This window comes from Adiantum capillus-veneris, chromosome 30, assembly GCF_014529385.1.
Source record: "Adiantum capillus-veneris isolate H3 chromosome 30, ASM1452938v2, whole genome shotgun sequence".
Classification (NCBI taxonomy): Eukaryota; Viridiplantae; Streptophyta; class Polypodiopsida; order Polypodiales; family Pteridaceae; genus Adiantum; species Adiantum capillus-veneris.
The window spans coordinates 78453302-78473586 of NC_140960.1; the positions used below are offsets into that span (position 1 = coordinate 78453302).

Below are 20285 nucleotides of genomic sequence, written 5' to 3' on the forward strand. Positions count from 1 at the left end.
CTAAGAGAATTGAATCGATCGTAACCATGGAGGCTCAGATTGTTCAACACAATGTCGTGAAGGTGGGGAAGCATGAAAAATTCATGGTTGCCAATAGATGTATACATGTGGAGACTTTGCCAATTGAGTGGCACAAAGCAAATCATATATGGCCTACAAGCATATTTACTACATCTTCCTTCGCTATTTTGGCTTGGATTTTTGAACCACAATATGTTTATCCATCGACGGTACGATTGGCTGGTGTACCCTCCGAGAGCCCCAACCAACTACACCTATTGTTACCTAGGAAAAAATGAATCACCACGTTAAGTACATATTGAGCAACAGGATTCGTAAGCTCCTGTGTAGGAATGCGCACTTCCATGACGGGAGTGGATCCTTCCCAGGCTTGACGTGCATCCTCAAAGTCCTCATGCAAACATTCTTTGATAAGGCTTAAAGCATCCATATCTAAAGATTCCATGGCTTTTCGACGCTCTCTCTCTCTACTCTGTAATCTTTTGTGTGTGAAATCTATCTCTCTCCATTAAGTAATCTACTCAAATATCTATTTAGCTACGTCTTATTTCCTAACAAGAACTAAGGTGGGGGCACACACAATCACACACACGCTCACTCGCAACACACACACAATTAGCAGAAAAAGAAAAAGGAGGAGGAAAAACAAAAGTTCAAAGTAGATAAAGGAAACAGAATTAAGCCGTGGAATCGGGAAAATAGACACACACGCACACAGACTTCCCAATGATCATATGTCTAGATTCCCAACACTGCTGTGGCAAAAATTCAAGGTTGATGTCGTTTGCATGAGCATGATTGTGATCCTCTCCATGCACGTCCAGATCTTAGGAGAGAGGTCCTAGGTTTGTGATTGGTTCTTTTTTTTTAGGTTTTTCTATTGAGTAAGACAATAAGTTGGTATAATGGTGTGTGATTTTCAATGTTTCATAGATGTTGATTTTGATTCCATTCGTGCAAGCCTTCGAATCAGGCAGCAAAGCATATTTTTTGAGGAAAAAGATCGCTTTGTTCCTTATGACTTCAACACTAATAAGAGCTTCAAAGAATCATAGGTGCGTAATTCACATTTTTCAATATTCTAGTTTTAGAACGCACTACGCACTACATTATGATATTTTTTTTCTCAAAATTTTGAATTGTCTATTGTGTATAATATGATTCCTCTTTAATATTGAATGTAAAACTTATGCTATTTATTTTTTAATAGGCTCCACAAGTGAATATTATGTAGATGATGAGGACGATGGGTCTACAAGCGTGTTGCCATTGATACGTCGTTCGACCTTTTGATAATGCCTCGCAGGTATTGGATCCCAAAGTTTGGGGCGGCTATTAAATTCTTATGCAATCTTCCTCTAGAGCTCATGTGTGGTCAAAGTGTGGCCTTAGAGGTGCTAACAGTAATAACCAAGCCCTCCTTCAAATTGTTTGGTACAATACCATGGGAAATGATAACAATTCAAGGAGGTGTACTGCATCATTTGGATGAAGCCTCTTTTCTTTTTTTAATGAACAGGTTAGTAACTTATGATTTAATTAATAAAGTGTTACTAGTTACTTGTCTTTTTCGTGATAAAGATTCTTAAAAATCGATTCGAAACCGTCAAAAGAACTCTCATGCGATGGAAGATTGCAAATTGTGAGGCGGATATCGGAGGGATTGAATCAATTGACAAGATGAGATTTGGTCAATATGTAAAGCCCTACAATGGACGGATAATGAATAAAGCATGGGAATATGGAGTGGAGCTCATGTTTACATGTGATCACCACAAGAGTGTGATCCATGGATTGTGGGAGGGCAAGTCTAAAACGCTTTTATGTTGGGACCCTCTACAAGCTAGAGTGAAATTTTACTAAGTGTAAATGTAACTTCGAATTCACTTTGCCCTCAATGGGTCAAATTTTATGGTGAACATGGACTTCAAAAAAATTTACGAACTCTTATTTATTAGAGCAAATAGGTAGTGCCAATGTTTGAATTAGATAGATTCTGAAAAGATCCTTGGAAAGAGTCTTACCAAACGGCGAGCTAACATTCCCGAGCAAAGAAAAAACCGACCGACTTTCTCACAAACATTGAGCTTTGTTATTAGCAGCATCTCATGTGGCATTCTATCAATACTGGAAACAGTCTGTGCCAGTTTAGATCTCAGTCTACGCCTCCTCATCAACTACGGACATAGCATGTCCACATACACACTATTATACACACCTATGCTAATTTTTTCTGTGCTATCTAGATTAATAATATCTAACAAAGAGTTGGGAGAGAGACGCAACTACAAAACAAAGAGTTATCTAGACTCAACTGCAGAACAAAGAGTTGGAACTTTTTAGAAAATTAGTAGGTTGATTTTTCACCGACCTAAGTTATAAGGAGTCCGTTCAGTTTTCATAGAGATAATGAGGTCTACACTGAATATTAAAATTGCAACTCCAACCCTTCTAGATTTTAAGGGAAGCAATTCTTAAAGCGACTAGTGAAACTTCTGGCAAGATTATTAATAAGTCCACATTTGGATATCCTTAGACATCAAACGTTGCATAGTCATAGTTGTAGAAGGGATTACTTGGATTGGAGAGAGAGAGAGAGAGATGGCATGGTAGTGGCATCAAACCTTGAAAAACTTAAAAAGTACTCTGAAACAGTTCGCACCTTGACTGTTTCAGGGCCTTTTTTTTTTAGTTTATGGAGGTTTCATGCCACTACCATGCCAACTCTCTCTCTCTCTCTCTCTCTCTCTCTCTCTCTCTCTCTCTCTCTAAGTTTTGTAGACGATTGAGAAACCTCTCTCTATCTACCAAACTTAAATTGGAAGTTTGATCATGTCACTACCATGTCGTTTAGTGTTCGAGAAAAGTGTGCCTCAGCTTATCCTTGAGCCGCTTTTATCACTTGTTTCTCTCACAAATGTTTTGGGTAAGCACTCGATGTTGAAAAATGAAAATATCAAGCTAAAGAGAGGGGGGGAAGGAGAAAATGCGCTTGAAAAATTCATGAAATAAGAGTTAAATTGTGAAAAATATATGCTATTTGGAAAAATTTCTTATTTGAATCTACATAAGTTGAAATTTGTACGTTTGTGAAATTGATTTTCCCCGAACACTGATGCCGAATATCTCTCTCTCTCTCTCTCTCTCTCTCTCTCTCTCTCTCTCTCTCTCTAGCAAAAACAAAAAAAAAACATAATGGAAACAGTCTGCGCCGCGTCCAAACAGTCTGTGTCGGCACGGACTTTTTCTTGTAGGTTTATTTTTTAGTTTTTGGGTGATCATTGGATCTTGAAAATTCAAAATAGCTAGTTAAAGGGAGGGGGAGAAGGAGAAAATCCGCTTGGAAAATTCATGAAATAGTTAAATTGAAAAAAATGTACGTTATTTGAGAAACTTTTCTATTTGAATATACCCTAGAGGGGAAATTTGTACGTTTGTGAAATTGATTTTTTCTGCACTGATGCCGACACTCCCGCTCTCACTCTCTCTCTCTCTCTCTCTCTCTTGTAACATCAATCCAGAAGTGTTAATCATTCACTTCAGTAAATATGTACTTCAAGGCAAGAATAATTTAAAATGCTCTCATGGAATTACAATACCAACTGATAAAGAGAAGAAGCCCTCAACTGAACTCTAAAAATATTATTGCACAGATCATTATCAAAATTGTTAGGAATTGCATCCTAAGGACTCTGCAGTGCCTTGACTTGATGCTTCTTGGACACACCAACTGTCCTCCCCCGCCTTCCAGTTGTTTTTGTGTGTTGACCACATCACACGCGCAAGCCCCAATAATGACGAAGACCACGGTGGTTCTTGATCTTTTGCAGCCTTTCCAGGTCATCTCTCAACTTCATATCAAGTTGATTAGACACCACCTGAGAAAATCGGCCATCCTTGTAATCTTTCTTCCTGTTCAAGAACCAGTCAGGAATCCTGAATTGAGGAGGATTGGTAACGATAAACATCAGGTTTTCAAGCTCTTGAGTAGACAGCTTTCTTGTTCATGTCTACAACCGCTTTCTTGCAGACGAGGTTAGCAAAACGTCAGCCGATACTCTTAATAGATGTCGGAGCAAAAATGATCTTCTGCCATCCATCCACTTTGGTGTTGAGAACATGCAAAATGTGCTGACTCTCTCTCTCTCTCTCTCTCTCTCTCTTGCGCAGCACCGATGTAGTATCTGCAGTTGAGTTGAGAACTCTCTTTTTTTAAAAATTTTAAATCAAAAGTAGATTAAAAGCAGTCAGCCGTGTGCTTTGAAAGGCACAGCCTTTTACAAGGCAGTCTTTGCAGTTTACAGCAAGAGGTCTTTCGCCGCTTCCATAACCTCTCAAAATTTAGCCTAACTCAATCAAGAATTCCCCTATCATCATCCATCAGTATAGCGATCCAAGACTCGCAATTACAACCAGCTAGCTTTACTTCTCTGATGAATTGGTCCCCTCTTCTTACCAAAACCGACAACTGCAGTTACAAAACGGCGGTTGTACTGGATGCGCTTGTATGCACGACCCTTTGGTCTCTTTTTCTTCTCCTACTTGGCAACCTTAGGGGTTTGGCCCCCTGACCTTGCCGGCACGAGCCAGCGATCCATGCACCTTACTCATCCTGACCGAATGAAGCCCTCCCAAAGGCGAGCTGCAGAGAACTCTCTCTCTCTCTCTCTCCCTCCCTCCCCCCCCCCCCCCCCCCCTCTCTCTCTCTCTCTCTCCCTCTCTCTCTCTACCAAAAACTGGAAAAAAAACTGCTGGAAATAGTCCACGCCGGCGTGGACTGTTTCCAGCAGTTTTTTTTCCAGTTTTTGGGGGAGAGAGAGAGAGAGAGAGTACAGCTAAAGCCTGAGTTGAGAGAGTGCAGCTAAAGTGTGCAGTTAAAGCGTGATTTGAGAGAGTGCAGATGAAGCAGCTGAAGCCTGAGTTGACCACCTCTCTCTCAAACAAAAACTGAAAAAAAAACCGCTGGAAACAGTCCACGCGGGCGCGGACTGTTTTCAGCAATTTTTTTTCAGTTTTTGTTTGAGAGAGAGAGAGAGAGAGAGAGAGAGAAAGAGCAGTTGGAAGCCTGAATTGAGAGAGTGCACCAGAAGCTTGAAGTGTGGTGAGAGAGTGCACCTCTGCCTGAATTGAGAGAGTGCAGTAGAAGCTTGAGGTGTGGTGAGAGAGAGAGAGAGAGAGAGAGAGAGAGAGAGAGAGCAGTTGGAAGCTTGAATTGAGAGATTGTCTATTTATTGTCAAAAGAGTCTACTACATGAAGCCTAAAACATGCTTTTGTTTTCCATTGTACGTTTTCCATTTTCAATGCCATAGCATGTGACCCGCGAGTTGTTGCGGGCTAATAAAGGACACATGTTCTTCAAATGCTATCTTCTCTTCCAGTTACAAAATAATCATTGCTTTATTTCTCTCCTCATCGTACGACGTATACCCTCTGATGTGGAAGCTACCCTGCCTAATGTCCCATAAGCTCATCCTTATCAATAAATCTCAAATGGAAGATCCTCAGTTGTTCTAAGGTTGTTGGTGCTCACATAGGTCCTGCATCCACACTATCTCTTCTCAAAACAAAGCACGCTCTCTCTGACGGCAAAATTGTGGCCCCATTTACTTCAAGCTTTGCACCAATGTCCCTTTGAGTATGAATCAACAAAGGATGGGCACATTTGTGGCTTCTGCACCTTGCCATTGTAATGAGGCAGGATGGAGTATGGAGTGCGCATGTGTGAAAAAAACTACTAGAAACAGTCCACGTCGGCACGGACTGTTTCCAGTAGTTTTTTTGTAGTGTTTGGACGAGAGAGAGAGAGAGAGAGAGAGAGAGAGAGAGAGAGAGAGAGAGAGAGAGAGATATGAGCTTGCAGATATCATACAAAGAGAGAGCTCCAGACTGGTGAGCAAGCAAGAGAGAGAGTGAGAGCGATTTCTTGGCTCAATACTAATATCATGAAAATTGTGTCGCAGCTTAATATTGTGAAAAATGCGCTTGTGAGAGAGCGACTTCCTTGTTGGCTTGTAGCACCACTCCAACACAATTGGATGCCACAATAAGTGTCAAAGCTTCTGAGACGACATGAGGAAGGGAATCTCTTCTACAAGGATGTCCAAAGGCATACTACAATAGTAGAAGGCTTCAAATGACACCCCAAGATTGACTGCAATACCATAAGGCTTCAAAAGAATTGAGCTCCTTGCTTATCCTACCAAAGGAATTAAAAGAGCTAATATAGGTATACATCCTAGGGAAAGCTTATTTGAGGGTGGGTGCTTCAGATGTGAATCTCCAGTCGTGACCAAATTGGCATCCATGATTCTTGCCTGACACCTTTTACTTTCCTTCGTAAGACCTACAACCTTTTGAAAAGGAATAGGTTGCTTGCCTCTGACCCTTCGTTTTCCTCTAGTAATAGTTGTCTGACATCTGCTTTCTTTGAACGACACAATCACCTCATAAGCTATTAAGTGCCCTTAAAATCTTCACAAATACGCCTCTCTACAAAGAATATCATAAGGTGGTGAGTCCTATTAGTCTTTAGTTCCACACTTGTTGTTTGTAGCAGCTAGGCAAGCAATTAATGCCCTTGCAAGGCAATATGTGCGCCTATATACAAAAGCTACGGAGTTGGTGGATACATGCAAGCAATAGGGTGGATGCAGCTAGTGTTGTTTGGGACACATTGCAAAAGAGACCACTGCTAGCGAAAAACAAAGGTAGGGCGTAGGGCATCACATTGTCAGTGCTAGTACAAATCCTCACGAGGAAAGAGTTGAGAGGCTATGGGTGGTGCAATTGCCATTATTACTAGTATTGACTCTCGTGGATGGTAGCAGTAGTATTTGGATATTCCAATTTTCATATAAGTTGCAAGTTGGGTAGAGAGAGAAAGGGAGGGGGAGGGGGGAGGTGTTTAGGGATAGCTAAGCTATTGTATGTCTTTTACTATGCAAACGCCTTTCAAAAAAAAAATTAATATCAATCATGTTTGGTTCTGCTCTGTTTTATCATTGCTCGAAAAATTTCGCTCGGAGTTTGGAATACCCCCTTGGAAAAAGAGAAAGGCAACGTTTGCAAAAGTAAAAGGCGGAAATATTATTTTTTGGGGTGGGAAGGAAATCGAGGTGGCTATCTCTCTTTTCAGAGCCGAGATTTTTCTCCTCCTTGTTTAGGCAAAAGATGCTGCAAGTGTGCACGCGCCAAGCAAGGAAACATTCTTTCTCTATCTCTCTCATCATCTGATTGGGAGCTCATGAGGTTGGAGGGTACAAGGCATAGGGTGCACGCATCAAAAAGTACAGAGTGGAGGATTGCAGTGCGAAGGGTGGATGCGGGATTGGATAGCTGTGGAAGTGGAGACTCGCGTGGAGGGCAGAGCTGGCAAGTTGCATTGCAAGCACATGTGTAGAGGCCAAACTTTACCTTTGTAATTGTGAGATTTTGAGGAATCTCGTGTAGAAATTTGTGTGTCAAAGCAGAGGATGGCGATCGTATGGTGCAATGCTCTATAGAGCCAGACAAGGGGAATGGTGCATGGATAATCTAAGGGCCAGAGAAGATCTCTCTCTCTCTCTCTCTCTCTCTCTCTCTCTCTCTCTCTCTCTCTCTCTCTCTCTCTCTCTCTCTCTCTCTCTCTCTCAGCATCGACAGAGAGGGGCTACACAACATCGACGAAGACTACAACAGAGGATTCGATCCATACTCTGTCGACATCCAAAGTGCATATGAGGATGGATTCTAGTAGTAGTAGTATTTTTGTCCTAGTCTTTTTGTACCCAGACATGGTATCAGACTCACATTTTTGTGACAGTTTGGTCTCATAGGTCATTTTGGCCTTTTGAAGACGTTAATATAACATTTCATTTCATTTCTCTCTCTCTCTCTCTCTCTCTCTCTCTCTCTCTCTCTCTCTCTCTCTCTCTCCCCGTGCTCGTCAAATAGATTTTGAGGCCTTGACAGAGTCGAGGCACAGGACTCGGGCCATGGGGCTAATTGGCAAGGTTTCTGAAAGTGATGTGGGAGATGCAAGGGAAGGGGACTAGGAGTATGCCATTGCTATTGTAGGCTAATACCGCCTTGCCATGCCTAGCAGTAGTGAGCAATGAAAAGTTGTTTGCCAAAGATCTCAAGCGGTAAATGGTGCTTCTTGCGATGCTAAAGTCTATGTTCTCGCTGCTGCAAATCTCTATATCTCTTGAACTGGCAGGACAAACGAATGGAGGGAGCAACCTTGAGCATGACAAGATGAGGAGGAGGACCGTGCAGGGAACGTGGTCTATCTTCACACTTTAAAAAATATCTCTATCTACTGGGATGGTGGGGCACACAAATTTAGAGCGCAAGCATAGCCGGGGTGGGAGGACGTTGCATGGGAAATGGTTGCAAGGGGGACCACAGTGGACGACCCTTCCTTTGGAAAAGGGGGGCAAGGTGAATCTCCTTAGATTCGCCTTAATAAAATTGAAGTAGAGCGAGTAGGGGATACCAGCTGAAATGGTTGCAAGGGGGACCACAGTAGACGACCCTTCCTTTGGAAAAGGGGGTCAAGGTGAATCTCCTTAGATTCGCCTTAATAAAATTGAAGTAGAGCAAGTAGGGGATACCAGCTAAAATAAAATCAAAAAATGACCTCATTAAGTATAAACAAAAAAGGGAAGGGTGAGATTATGAGGGTTAATTAGAAGGAAATGGACTTGTTTTTGAAAGTGGATTCTCTATTTCTACTCACATATGATAATTAGATATTAGTTATTATGACATGCCAAAAGCAAGATTTTGTGTCTGCTTTGCGGTTTTTTGCAAACAACTCCTTTTTTGGTATTTTAATCAGGTTTCTACTTTTTTTTTTTTGTGGATCCTTTTGGAAAAGTTGGTCCCTTAGTTCTCAGGAGTGTATTGGTCAACTTTCCCTTACAAATGTCTACCAGGTACATGGATCACAATCCATGTTTGGCAGTATCTGGTCATGATTTTTGTCCTACTGGTTCCCTACTTTTCGTTGAACCCAATTCTCACCCCTTTTTGAATTTGGACAAATAAAAGTTCAGTTTTTCCAATGTTCTCACTTTTCACAACTTTTGCTCTGCTTAACCCACTTTCTTGGTTTGGATGTTCTTTTAGCACCCTATTTCTGGCCAAACTCAAGATTCTGCTATTTGAGAGTCAGTTCTAAGCAGTCTGTCTCCAGCAAACTTGTATATCCACTTTTGCCAAGTTTTGTTAAGTTTAGTTCAGCTTTGAAGCTTTGACCATCAATTTTCTAACTTTTCAGAGTTATGGTCTTAGACACCAAAATAAGGTTTTGGACAGTTTATACCGTGATTCTTTTGGCCCCAATTGATGGTGGAATTTGTTACTTAACCTTCTCCTATAAACTGAAATAGATGTACAAACTTAAATGAATTTAACAATACAGAAACAACAACAAAGTGTTGTTACCATATACATGTGGTAGTGATGTGTGTGAACACACTAGGACCGCCGGGGCATTTTTTCCCTCTTCAGGAGGTTTTTTCCCCCAAGCATTGTATATACGCCCATCACTCTAGGGCTATCCATCTTTCCATTGCACACTCAGTAATACACTCTCCAGTGTGTGCCTTGAGCTTCCTTCGTCTTCTCCAAGCTGTGTGTGTTTCTCTGCAACCCTAATTCCAACAATTGGTATCATAGCAGGTTGCGTCCTCCCGGGCTTAGTCGCCAGCTGCTCCAGTACATGCCTGCTCACTTTCTCCGATTTCAGTGAGCTTTGGCGAGCGTTCGCAGGTCGACAAATACTGGAGAAAACAGGCTTGGGGTATTCTAGCAGGTTGAAAAAACAGGCTTGGGATATTCTAGCAGGTCTTTATGCAAGCCGCAATGAGGCTAAAATTGCTTTGCTGCATAAAGAGCTGGAGTCGAAGATTATGCATGAGGAAGATGATATGGACACTTTCCTTGCTGGTGTCAATGAGCAACTTATTTCTGCAGGTGAGGAAGATGATATGGACACTTTCCTTGCTAGTGTCAATGAGCAACTTATTTCTGCAGGTGAAGTCATTTTAGACAGTTCCCTTGTGAAGACTGTTCTTGATGCCTTACCAGATTCCTACCAGACTTTTGCTAGTACTTGGATATTGATGACCCAAGGAAATCCTGAAGTTGTCAAGTTTGATGTATTATGCACATTGCTGTTGCAAGAGTCACGTTCTAGAAAAAACAGGACTAGACAGCGTGCAGTTGAACAAGCTTTTATTGCTTCTCAAAGAAAGGGTGGTAACATAATGCAACCACTTCTTATGGTTCTACTGCGAGTGGCAAAAATTCTATTCCTAATGCTTCTGCTAGCAGCAATTCGTATGGAAATTTTCATGATAAGGGAAAAAAGAAGATGCGTTGCCATTATTGTAAAGCTAATGATCACTTGATCAAGTCGTGTCCTAGGTTGAAGGCCAAAGAGGCTAAGAAGAAAGAGGGTGGTTCCACTGCAAATGCTGGTTCCACTACAAATGCAGCCATTGTTGAGTCTTCTGTGAAAGGAGACTTCAATGTTGATGTTGATGCAGAATGGGCTTTTAGTGCAGAGTGCACTTACAATCCTGCTGTCCATGATGCATGCTTGTCAGTAGTGTTGCAGATTCACATGTGTGGTATTTCGACAGTGGTGCTACAAAGCACATTACCTCACATCATGAATTGTTTACCTCTCTCGAGTCTGTCCCTCATGGGAATTCAGTCACTTGTGCCAACAACACCTCTTATCTAGTTCAGGGAGTTGGAAAGATTGTGCTCACTGCTGCTAATGGCAGTTCCTTCACACTTGTTGATGCACTTTATGTACCTGGGATCAAGAAGAATCTCTTGTCTGTATCCGCACTTGCTAGACTTGGACTTGTAGTCAAATTTGTGGATGACAGATGTACAGTTCATGATCTCAGTTTTGGTGATGAAATTGTTGCATCTGGGCTTTTGTGCCGTGGGCTGTATAAGCTCAATTTGTATGACAAGTGTGGACAAAATTTTGCAAATGTTGTTGCAGATTCGAGGGCTATTTAAGATGCAAAACTTTGGCATGCATGTTTTGGTCATCTGAATTTTGTCAAATTGCTATGTTTACAGAAATCTGATATGGTTGCTTCTTTGCTGCCCCTTGAAGCACCTGTCAAACATGTTTGTGAAGGCTGTATTTTGGGTAAGATGCAGCATTCTAAGTTTCCAAAGGATGGTTCAGTTCGGGCCACATGCAGGTTGCAGCTTGTGCATAGTGATGTTTGTGGGCCCATACAAACTCCCTCCTTGGGCAATTACCTGTACTTCGTGACTTTCATTGATGATTACTCCAGGCATTGATGGGTGTTTCCGCTTAAAGCGAAGTCCAAAGTTTTTATGTGCTTCAAACAATTTCTAGCTATGGCTAAAAATGGCTCAAAATGTACTATGGACACCCTCCGTTCCAATCGAGGGGGGGAGTATACGTCTCATGAATTTAATGCATTTCTGGCTAGTCGTGGGATAAAACACCAATGTGCTGTGCCTTATACACCTCAGCAAAATGGTTTTGCTGAGAGGAAAAACAGGTCACTGTCGGAAATGGCACAATGTATGGTCAAAAGTCAAGCTTTGCCGTATTCTTTTTGGCTTGAGGCCATCATGTGTGCCACTTATGTACTTAACAGGTGTCGTACCAAAACTTTGCAGTCTATTACTCCATATGAATCATGGCATGATAGAAAGCCTTCTATTGAGCACATGCGTGTTTTTGGCTGTTTGGCATATGCTTTGGTGCCACAAGTGCAGCGCAGAAAATTGGATGATAAGGTTGTCAAATGTTTTTTTGTTGGTTATAGTGATGAAAGCAAAGGTTACAGGTTGTATCATCTGCAAAAAAAACGTATTCTAGTTTCTGGGGATGTAGTGTTTGTGGAAGATTCTGTTCAGCCCTTGCTGTCATGTACTAGAGACATTAATGTAAGCTCATAGGACATTTATGACACTTTGTTGCCGCTTTTCAGTGGTGGAAATACGAATGTAAGTTCCAATGAGGAAAATGTACAGCCTACGGGGGTTTCTAAAAATGTTCTAGATCAGCCTATTACTGATGCAAATGTACATGATGTACTTGATGAGGAAAGGGCTGAAAATGAGCAGACTAGAGGCAGGCGTAAATGGTTGGTGCACACTTTGCGTGACAGTAAATTGGATGCACCTTTGTCTAGTCGTACTCGTTTAGGCTCTCGCCATGCATCTTATGCATCAGATTGTTATGCTTTGGCTGTGTCTAGCTTGCATGATGTTGAGGAGCCTCTGTCTTTTGATGAAGCACATAATTCAGAAAATTGGATGGCTGCCATGCAATCAGAATATGATGCACTTATAGAAAATGAAACATGGACTTTATGTGATTTGCCTCCTGGAAAAAAGGCCATTGGTACGAAGTGGGTTTACAAGTTGAAACGCAAACCGGATGGTGAGATCGATCACCATAAGGGTCGACTTGTTGCAAAGGGTTATGCATAGCAAAAAGGCATAGATTATGAAGAGACTTTTGCTCCCACTTGTCGTATGACTACTGTGCGTTTTCTATGTGCATTGGCAGCTCATTTTGGTTGGGATGTACATCAATCAGACATTGTTACTGCTTTCTTGAATGGTGACATATTTGAGGAAGTTTATGTAACGCAGCCTCACGGTTTTGTCATAAAAGGACAAGAGGACAAAGTGTGCAGATGTAAGAAGGCTTTGTATGGGTTGAAGCAATCTCCTCGTGCTTGGTATGAGAAAGCTGACACTCATTTGGTTAAACGAGGCTTTCGTAACAGTCCAACAGAAAGCACATTGTATGTAAAGCGTGAGGGTGATGTACTTCTCATTGTGGTTCTTTATGTTGATGATTTGCTGATCACTGGACCAAATGAGAGACATATTGCTGAATTTAAGGCTGATTTGAATGCTACTTTCAATATGAAAGATTTGGGGCTGTTGCATCATTACTTGGGTATACAGTTTAAGCAGTGTGATGGTGGTATTGCCTTGTGTTAGAAAAGTTACATAGAGACATTGCTATGTAAGTTTGGACTTGAGGATTGCAAACCTATTGCCACTCCCATGGAAACAGGTTTGAAGTTGAGTCTACATGATGCTGGTGATCCTGCTGATGTCACTCTTTACCAAACTGTTGTTGGCTGCCTCATTTATGTATGCAACACGAGGCCAAATATTCAGTTTGCAGTCTCACAGGTCAGCAGATTTATGCATAGCCCAGGGTCTAAGCATTGGCAGGCTGTCAAGAGGATTTTCTGCTACCTTAGTGGCACTTTACATCTTGGCTTGTTTTATCCCAAGGGGGGATCATTGCCTCCAAACTTACATGCTTTTTCGGACTCAGATTGGGCTGGTTGTTTTGACACGAGAGTGTCCACAAGTGGTTTTTGTTTCATGCTTGGCAGTTCATGTATATCATGGTTGAGCAAGAAACAACCTAGTGTGGCCACTTCGGGTTGTAGGCAGAGTACAGGGCAGTCTTCACAGCTACGGTTGAGTGTGTATGGCTCAGACGCCTTATGGATGATTTGGGTGTTGGACAGGACACTGCCAACACTATCTACACTGACAGTCAGAGGCGCATTGGTAGTTGCGAGGAACCCAGTTTTTCATGCTCGCACAAAGCACATTGAGGTGCATTACCACTATGTCAGGGAGAGGCTCTCAGCAGGAGAGATCAGCTTGGATTATGTGCCAACACAGGACAACCTTGCAGATCTTTTCACAAAGGCATTGTCTCGTGAGAAGCTTTAATCTTTCCACAAAGCTTTGGGCTTACTCCCCTTTGTGGATTGATCATGTCCTTAGGGCATGGCACTTCCCTTTACTCATGTGCTAGCTCTCGTTCACCGCATCACTCCAGGGGGGATTTGTTACCATATACATGTGGTGGTGATGTGTGTGAACACACTAGGACCACCGGGGCATTTTTTCCCTCTTTAGGAGGTTTTTTCCCCCGAGCATTGTATATACGCCCATCACTCTAGGGCTATCCATCTTTCCATTGCACACTAAGTAATACACTATCCAGTGTGTGCCTTGAGCTTCCTTCATCTTCTCCAAGCTGTGTGCGTTTCTCTGCAACCCTAATTCCAACAAGTGTATGGTGAAACAGTCCTGTCCAAGCATGGAAAAATCAAAGAACAAAATAGTCTTTTGTACTTCACTCACAGCTTTCTTTGCTCATAAGGGGTAGCACTGGCTGGTCCTGGACTCCAGTCTCTACTAAGCACTAAACCTACATCTAGCTGCCTTACTGCCTATGTGTAAAGGTGTCAAAATATTTGGAAGGGATTTTTTGTACAACTAAGTCACTCACCACCTAAGGATCACCTTCCCCGGCAATGACACCAATGTTAGCGGGTCGCTGCGAGACGGACATCTGCAGCATAGCTTTTCGTTACTAACATAACGTCAATATGCAAGGAAGCGACTCAGGATGGGGCACAAAGATTTAATGAGAGTGTCAATCTCATCAAAGTGAACTTAGAGGACTGTTCATGCTACTACAAAAGCAAATCAACCACTTCCTAGTCAAAAAATCAGTCTACGTCCAATCTCATTGCTCTAGGTCATCACGCCTTTTCAACATCCAAACGAATTTGGAATGCAACAAACTTAAGGAGAGGTATTACAACACCTAAGGGCACATTCCTACCAAGTTCTGCAGCCATCTAGGAAGGTACATAAATCACGATCCATCCCAAAAAATGTACAAAAAACTGAAACAGAACTACACGGAAAGGTCCCCCTTAAGCATAGAAACACTCTTCCAAGGTCAAAACATAATAAAACAACTATTTAAGACCTAAAATCAATGCATTTAGCTCACCAACAAGATGTTGCAAACCATAACAGAATTGAGAATGATTACACTTAGAATTGTAGAGCAAGAGACAAGGAGCACAATGTGCTATTTGGAATCAAATTCCGATTACCAGACAAGGAGAAGGTGGATTACAGTTTGTAGGAGCAAAGAGCTCTCACAACTGACGTCCAATTCTTGCCAAGATAATGATTGTGTGTTATACAAAACTAAGGGTTTTGACTTAAGAGCTAGGGGGACTTTTCCACGACCATTCAATCACTTACATTGTTTGTAGGGTCACAGAACATGAGTGAGCATGAACAGTCATTTACAAAATTACACCGCTTCTTTTGAAAAAATGAGTGAGTACAACAAAGTTTGGTGTATATCCACCTTTTATGTGTCAGCCCGCTGTGTCCACCAAACAATTATAGGAGGTTTCAACATGATACATCTCTCTATGGTTCACAAGGTTTCCAATTAGTCATGCCTAGGTTCAATTCTAGAGTACATTGTAATCATATAAGTGGAATAAAAGTTAAGCTGCTTCATGTGTTGAATTCTCTCCATATCCAAAGGAGATACTTGATGAAAACTCAAGGGTCTTACCACTGGAGAGAATCTTCCAAAGTGGCAATGTCTATGCTCGATTAATACACAAAGGATGCAAATGCAAGAAATGCAAAACAAATCAAGACTTTTGGGGTCCAGGCTCCCCCTTAAGTCGAGCTTAGAGCAAAGTTTTAGAAATATATGGGAGTTGATTAAGATTTAATTAGAAAACCTTAATGGCATACACTTTGAATCTTCAAAATTTACCTAGTGAGAAAAAGTTGTAGAGGCTAGTTCTCCCTCTTGAGGTATATGTTATCAAGGGAGGATAATTATCGATGAGGCTTGAGGCTTAGAGAGTAGAAGTAGTGAAAAGAAAACACTGAGCTTTGATAGCTTTGTAAATTTTGACAAAGAAATCAAATCTGCAACTTTTTTTGCTTCCCTCTGCATTCATTTGATGATTCCCCTTCAAATACAATTGCCGCTTGATTTTGCCGATGGTTGAGTTTTTCGATTCAGAGTTGCTAATTGAGGCTTTTATGAATCTACAAGCTATAGGTGCCAATGGCCAGTGCCAAGTTGGGATTGCATATGATGTGAGATGCACAAGAAGTGTGGGCTAATTGGTTGCTGTTGTTGAAGATGTACCTTATGTTGTACAACAATAGATAAGGAAATTAATAGCTGAGAGCAAAAATTTAGGATGGGAAGCAACGCGAGGTACCGAGCAGATTAGCAAGCAGATGCACCTATAATAAAATAGGTTGTAATGGAAAGAAGCCTACTCGTGAACAATCCGGTAAATGATGTAGAAGCTTGGTTGGCCGCATACATAGTAAAAGCAAATAGGTGCAACACCAATCAATGGTCTATGATGACCGTCAGAAGGTGGAATGAAAAGTATGCAGCTGAAGCATAGACTCGAGCTCAGGTAGTAGTGCTGTGTTGGTTAAGACAATGGAATTGTCAAGTTCTCAACTTGCATGAGGTGGGAAGTTGCACAAGATGATTAGGGATGTGAAGTAGATTGAGTGGCTATGGAAAGCTTCAGCAATGAGAGATAAGATGGAGTAAGTCAAGAGGTGTACGGAGACATAAAAATGGATCCCAATTGGGGTGTAACTTGTAAGGTGCAAGTGGCTGCCTCCTACGTTAGCCTTTACTAAAGATGAAGCCTTTTTAAGGTTTGCCTTGGCTTCTCAAAATGGGCTTTATCCCAACTAACCTCCTACTAATGATTATTATGGAGACCCGAAGATATCAATATCATTTTTGTATTCAATGAGAGAGTGCTTATATCACGCAAGAGTGAGGCATGTGCCGATGTAGTGCATGGGATGTAGCCATATTGACCTTCATTTAAAGCTCATGTGCTTAGTTGAGAGAGGGAGAGAATTGTGGGGTTCTTAATAATGGAGTCACATGGGTGATGGATGCATTAGAAAAATATGAACCCTCTAGGGGCCCTTTGGGATTACGGTTAATTAGAGGCCAGCCAATAGGAAGAGGGTGGCTTGATCCTCCCCCATCTCTTCCCCTTGCCCATCACCTATTTTCACACCAAGGTATCTCCTCTCCCTTCTCTCACCTGCATTATAGCATGAAACAAGATTTTCCTTCTTCTACTTTCATTCACTCACACTACATGGAAAACTCTACTCCCAAAGGTGGCAAAAGTATGAGCTCACATGACTTGCATACCACAAAAACAAGAGGTGTGAATGGTGAGTGGGCATTGCAAGGGTTCACCTACAACATAAAGATAGAACGGTAAGAAAACTACCCTTGTATCTTACATTCAGGGCTTACCATCATCTCCATATTTAAGTTTATCATGCTAAAGACAACCAACCTCTTTATGGATTTCAATGTCTAGGGCTTCACACCTCATAGCATTAAGGTGTGCTATTTTGTTGATGGATTTGGTGCGCCATCCAAGGTTGTGTAGCATGTGATTGAGTCTCACAATGCAAGTAAGTTATGTTATCTATGGAGAGTAATCAAAATTCTCCTTCTAATTTCTTCTTTGTATAGTTGTCACTAAATTATTAGAATGACATCATTTTGTACTTTATAACTTTTTGCTCACAAAATCTGGTGTTTACTTCCAGAGTCAACTTGTTTTGAGAGGACATGGGCAAGCAACCATGTGCAGAGATGGAAAACACTGTATTCTTGGTCTCCGAGAAACCTTTCACTATCATGTTAAAAGATTTTGATAAGAATGGTAGGATTTGTGTAGAATCTTGAACAAATAGGTACTCTCTAGGAGCTCTTAGAAAAGCCCTCCATAAAGTATACCATCTTCCCTAGTGTCATAGACACACAAATACTAGTGTATATGAATCTCTAGATGAGGAAGACAAATACCTGTAAGAGAAGCCTGACAACAACAACAACATTGTCTCCCTTTGTAATTCTTTTCATGAGGTTGGATTCCTGTATAAATGCTTTTGTATTTTATACTCATTTTGGTGCAATGTAAATATGTTTTTTTGTTAGATGGTGTCATATTGAGTGAGAGTATTTAATTTAGATTACTAGAGTTTCATACAGATTTGAGAAACATTGTTGATTTGCCTCTAAGATGTTTCAAGTCTCAAGTCTTAATCACTCCACCACCATGAAGAAATTCAAGCAATATTTTGATTTTAGCTTAATCAGTAATGGTTATTCGTATTAAAGTGGATCGTAACCTTTGTCAAAATGTCCTCATTTGGGGATGTTGAATATATCCTGCTTCATTACCAACATTTCACAATTTGAGAAAGCCAAATTCTTGCTTTTCAACATGCTATTGTTTCCATACTAGTACGCCTGTGCCAAGCTTGACTTATAAAAAGGACAACTTGAGATGGAGATGTTGATGTATAGCGGTGATTGATAGGTAAACAATTAGCTTATTATTGATTCATGTTTCAACATACATATATTGTAAAACCTTTGAGTTTTCACATTTTTTTAGTAGTATGACAAGTGTTTGGTATCAAATCTTCTTAAATATCCCTATTCCTTGGCTATTGGTAGCTATTTCTTTGGTATTGCTAAAGATGATACCAATAGCTATCACCTTGTAAACTTAGTTGTTAGCATGTGGATTTGACTTCTACTATGTAGTGATTCGTGATATCAGAATTTTGAAATTCTGATCTCTGAATTTTTTGCAGCAACCTGCATTTTTTTTGAGACACAAAGGATTTGATAGTTAAGGGTTTGTATACTGCAAATCATTGTGTAGATTGCGTCTGGGGATATGTACGTCACATTGTGGAGTCCATTGGGTGCTGATTTAACTTGCAATTGTTGATTTGAGATGTGATTCTTGGACTAAGGAACATACGTATGCAGTTTCTTGGCACATGGTTTTGTGTTGATGTATACTCTATGTGGGAACAGATGTGGAGCCATCATGGCTAAGTATTCTGGATGCATGGTTGATGCTCGCAGTTGAGCACTTGTTTATGCGCATCCATTGAAGCTTGTTGATGCAAACAAGTTGACAAGTTTTGTCAATATTCCGTTAAGTGGTACTCTGACTAGAGCGTGCTTGCTCTTTGTATGACTTTGTGAGGTGATTCCAGACGACTACATTCTCGGATTTGGCCATTTGGGCATTTTGTGTTGTCTCCATTTATAGTTTATTGTTGAGTTTTTGCTCCTGTACAAGAGAGACTCTGCAATAATTTAATCAAATTTGTTTGCCTATTGTAGAGGCTTGTGAGCTTAACAGTTTGCTCACTTTGTCTGCTTGAGATAGTGGTTTTCTCTCAGGTGGGAGAGTCTTGTGATCTCGAGCATTGTTTGCCATAGTTTTGGCATGGATATGGAGACGCTTCAAGTTAGAGGCGGTTCTCGTTCACGATCGCGACTGACATGTTGGCACTACGGCCACGATGGGCATGTTGCTTCAGGCATATGAGGTAGCGGAAGAGGCAGATGCATGGTGCTACTATGAGGATAGATGCTAGAGAGTATGCATGTGACGAGCATGTCACTTTTGAGTCTAGCTTGCCTTCAGACTACTTCGTGTCTTGGGATAGCACATTGTCTACGCATTTTGTACTAGACGAGCATGTAGTTTTCACGTGACACCACGTCGTGATTTGTTTTGCTCTTTCTCTAGTGCCAGATATGGTTGTGTGCAGTTTGCTGATGGTTCAGCATACGACATAGAGGGTGCTGGAGATGTATGCATATCCCATCCAAGCGGTACATTGCTTACGCTACGAGATGTACGTTATGTACCAGGACTCAGTCAGAGTCTCATTTCAGTGCGTCAGGTGCAGAGTAGTGGACATTGTGTACTGCTTAGAGAGCGGTCATTTGAGATACATAGGGGATCACTGGTGATAGCCAGAGGTGCTAGGAGTGGTATGGTATACCCTTTGCATATTTCTGACACACAAGGCGGCATAGTCTCTGTGTATTTGCAGCCATGTTTGGAGTGAGAGACGAGACGTGTCTCTTTTGTGGATGTGCTGCATGGAGAGCAGGTTGTGCATTTGTCTTATGGTGACGTTCACGGAGACAGTGGTATCTCTGGGGATGCATAGCTTGGTTAGTCATTATTTGAGGTGACATTAGTTGAGCCAAAGACCAGCTAGAGACCAATGCATTATTCTATGATACATCTGATACGTTTGAGGATAACAGTGTCCTTTAGACAGCTGTGTGTGATTGCAGTGGTGCTAATTTTTTGGTTTTGCAGTCATTCTCAGCAGATATACCTTTGCTAGATGATGTTGACATAGTGATGCATAGTCAGGTGGTTCTTGATGAGGATGCATATGACACTGAGATTGCTGACATGGATAGGTTGGCACACATAGTGCATGTTTCGTCAGCTTTCGGGATCTCTCATGTCTGACCTTTTGGTCTCGAGACCTAATC

At 41.3% G+C, this 20285-nt stretch overlaps 1 pseudogene; it reads right to left on the reverse strand.

Moving 5' to 3' along the window:
* Positions 1-3704: 3704 nt before the first annotated feature.
* Positions 3705-4632, reverse strand: LOC147418259 (small ribosomal subunit protein uS13z/uS13y/uS13x pseudogene; annotated as a pseudogene).
* Positions 4633-20285: the final 15653 nt, after the last annotated feature.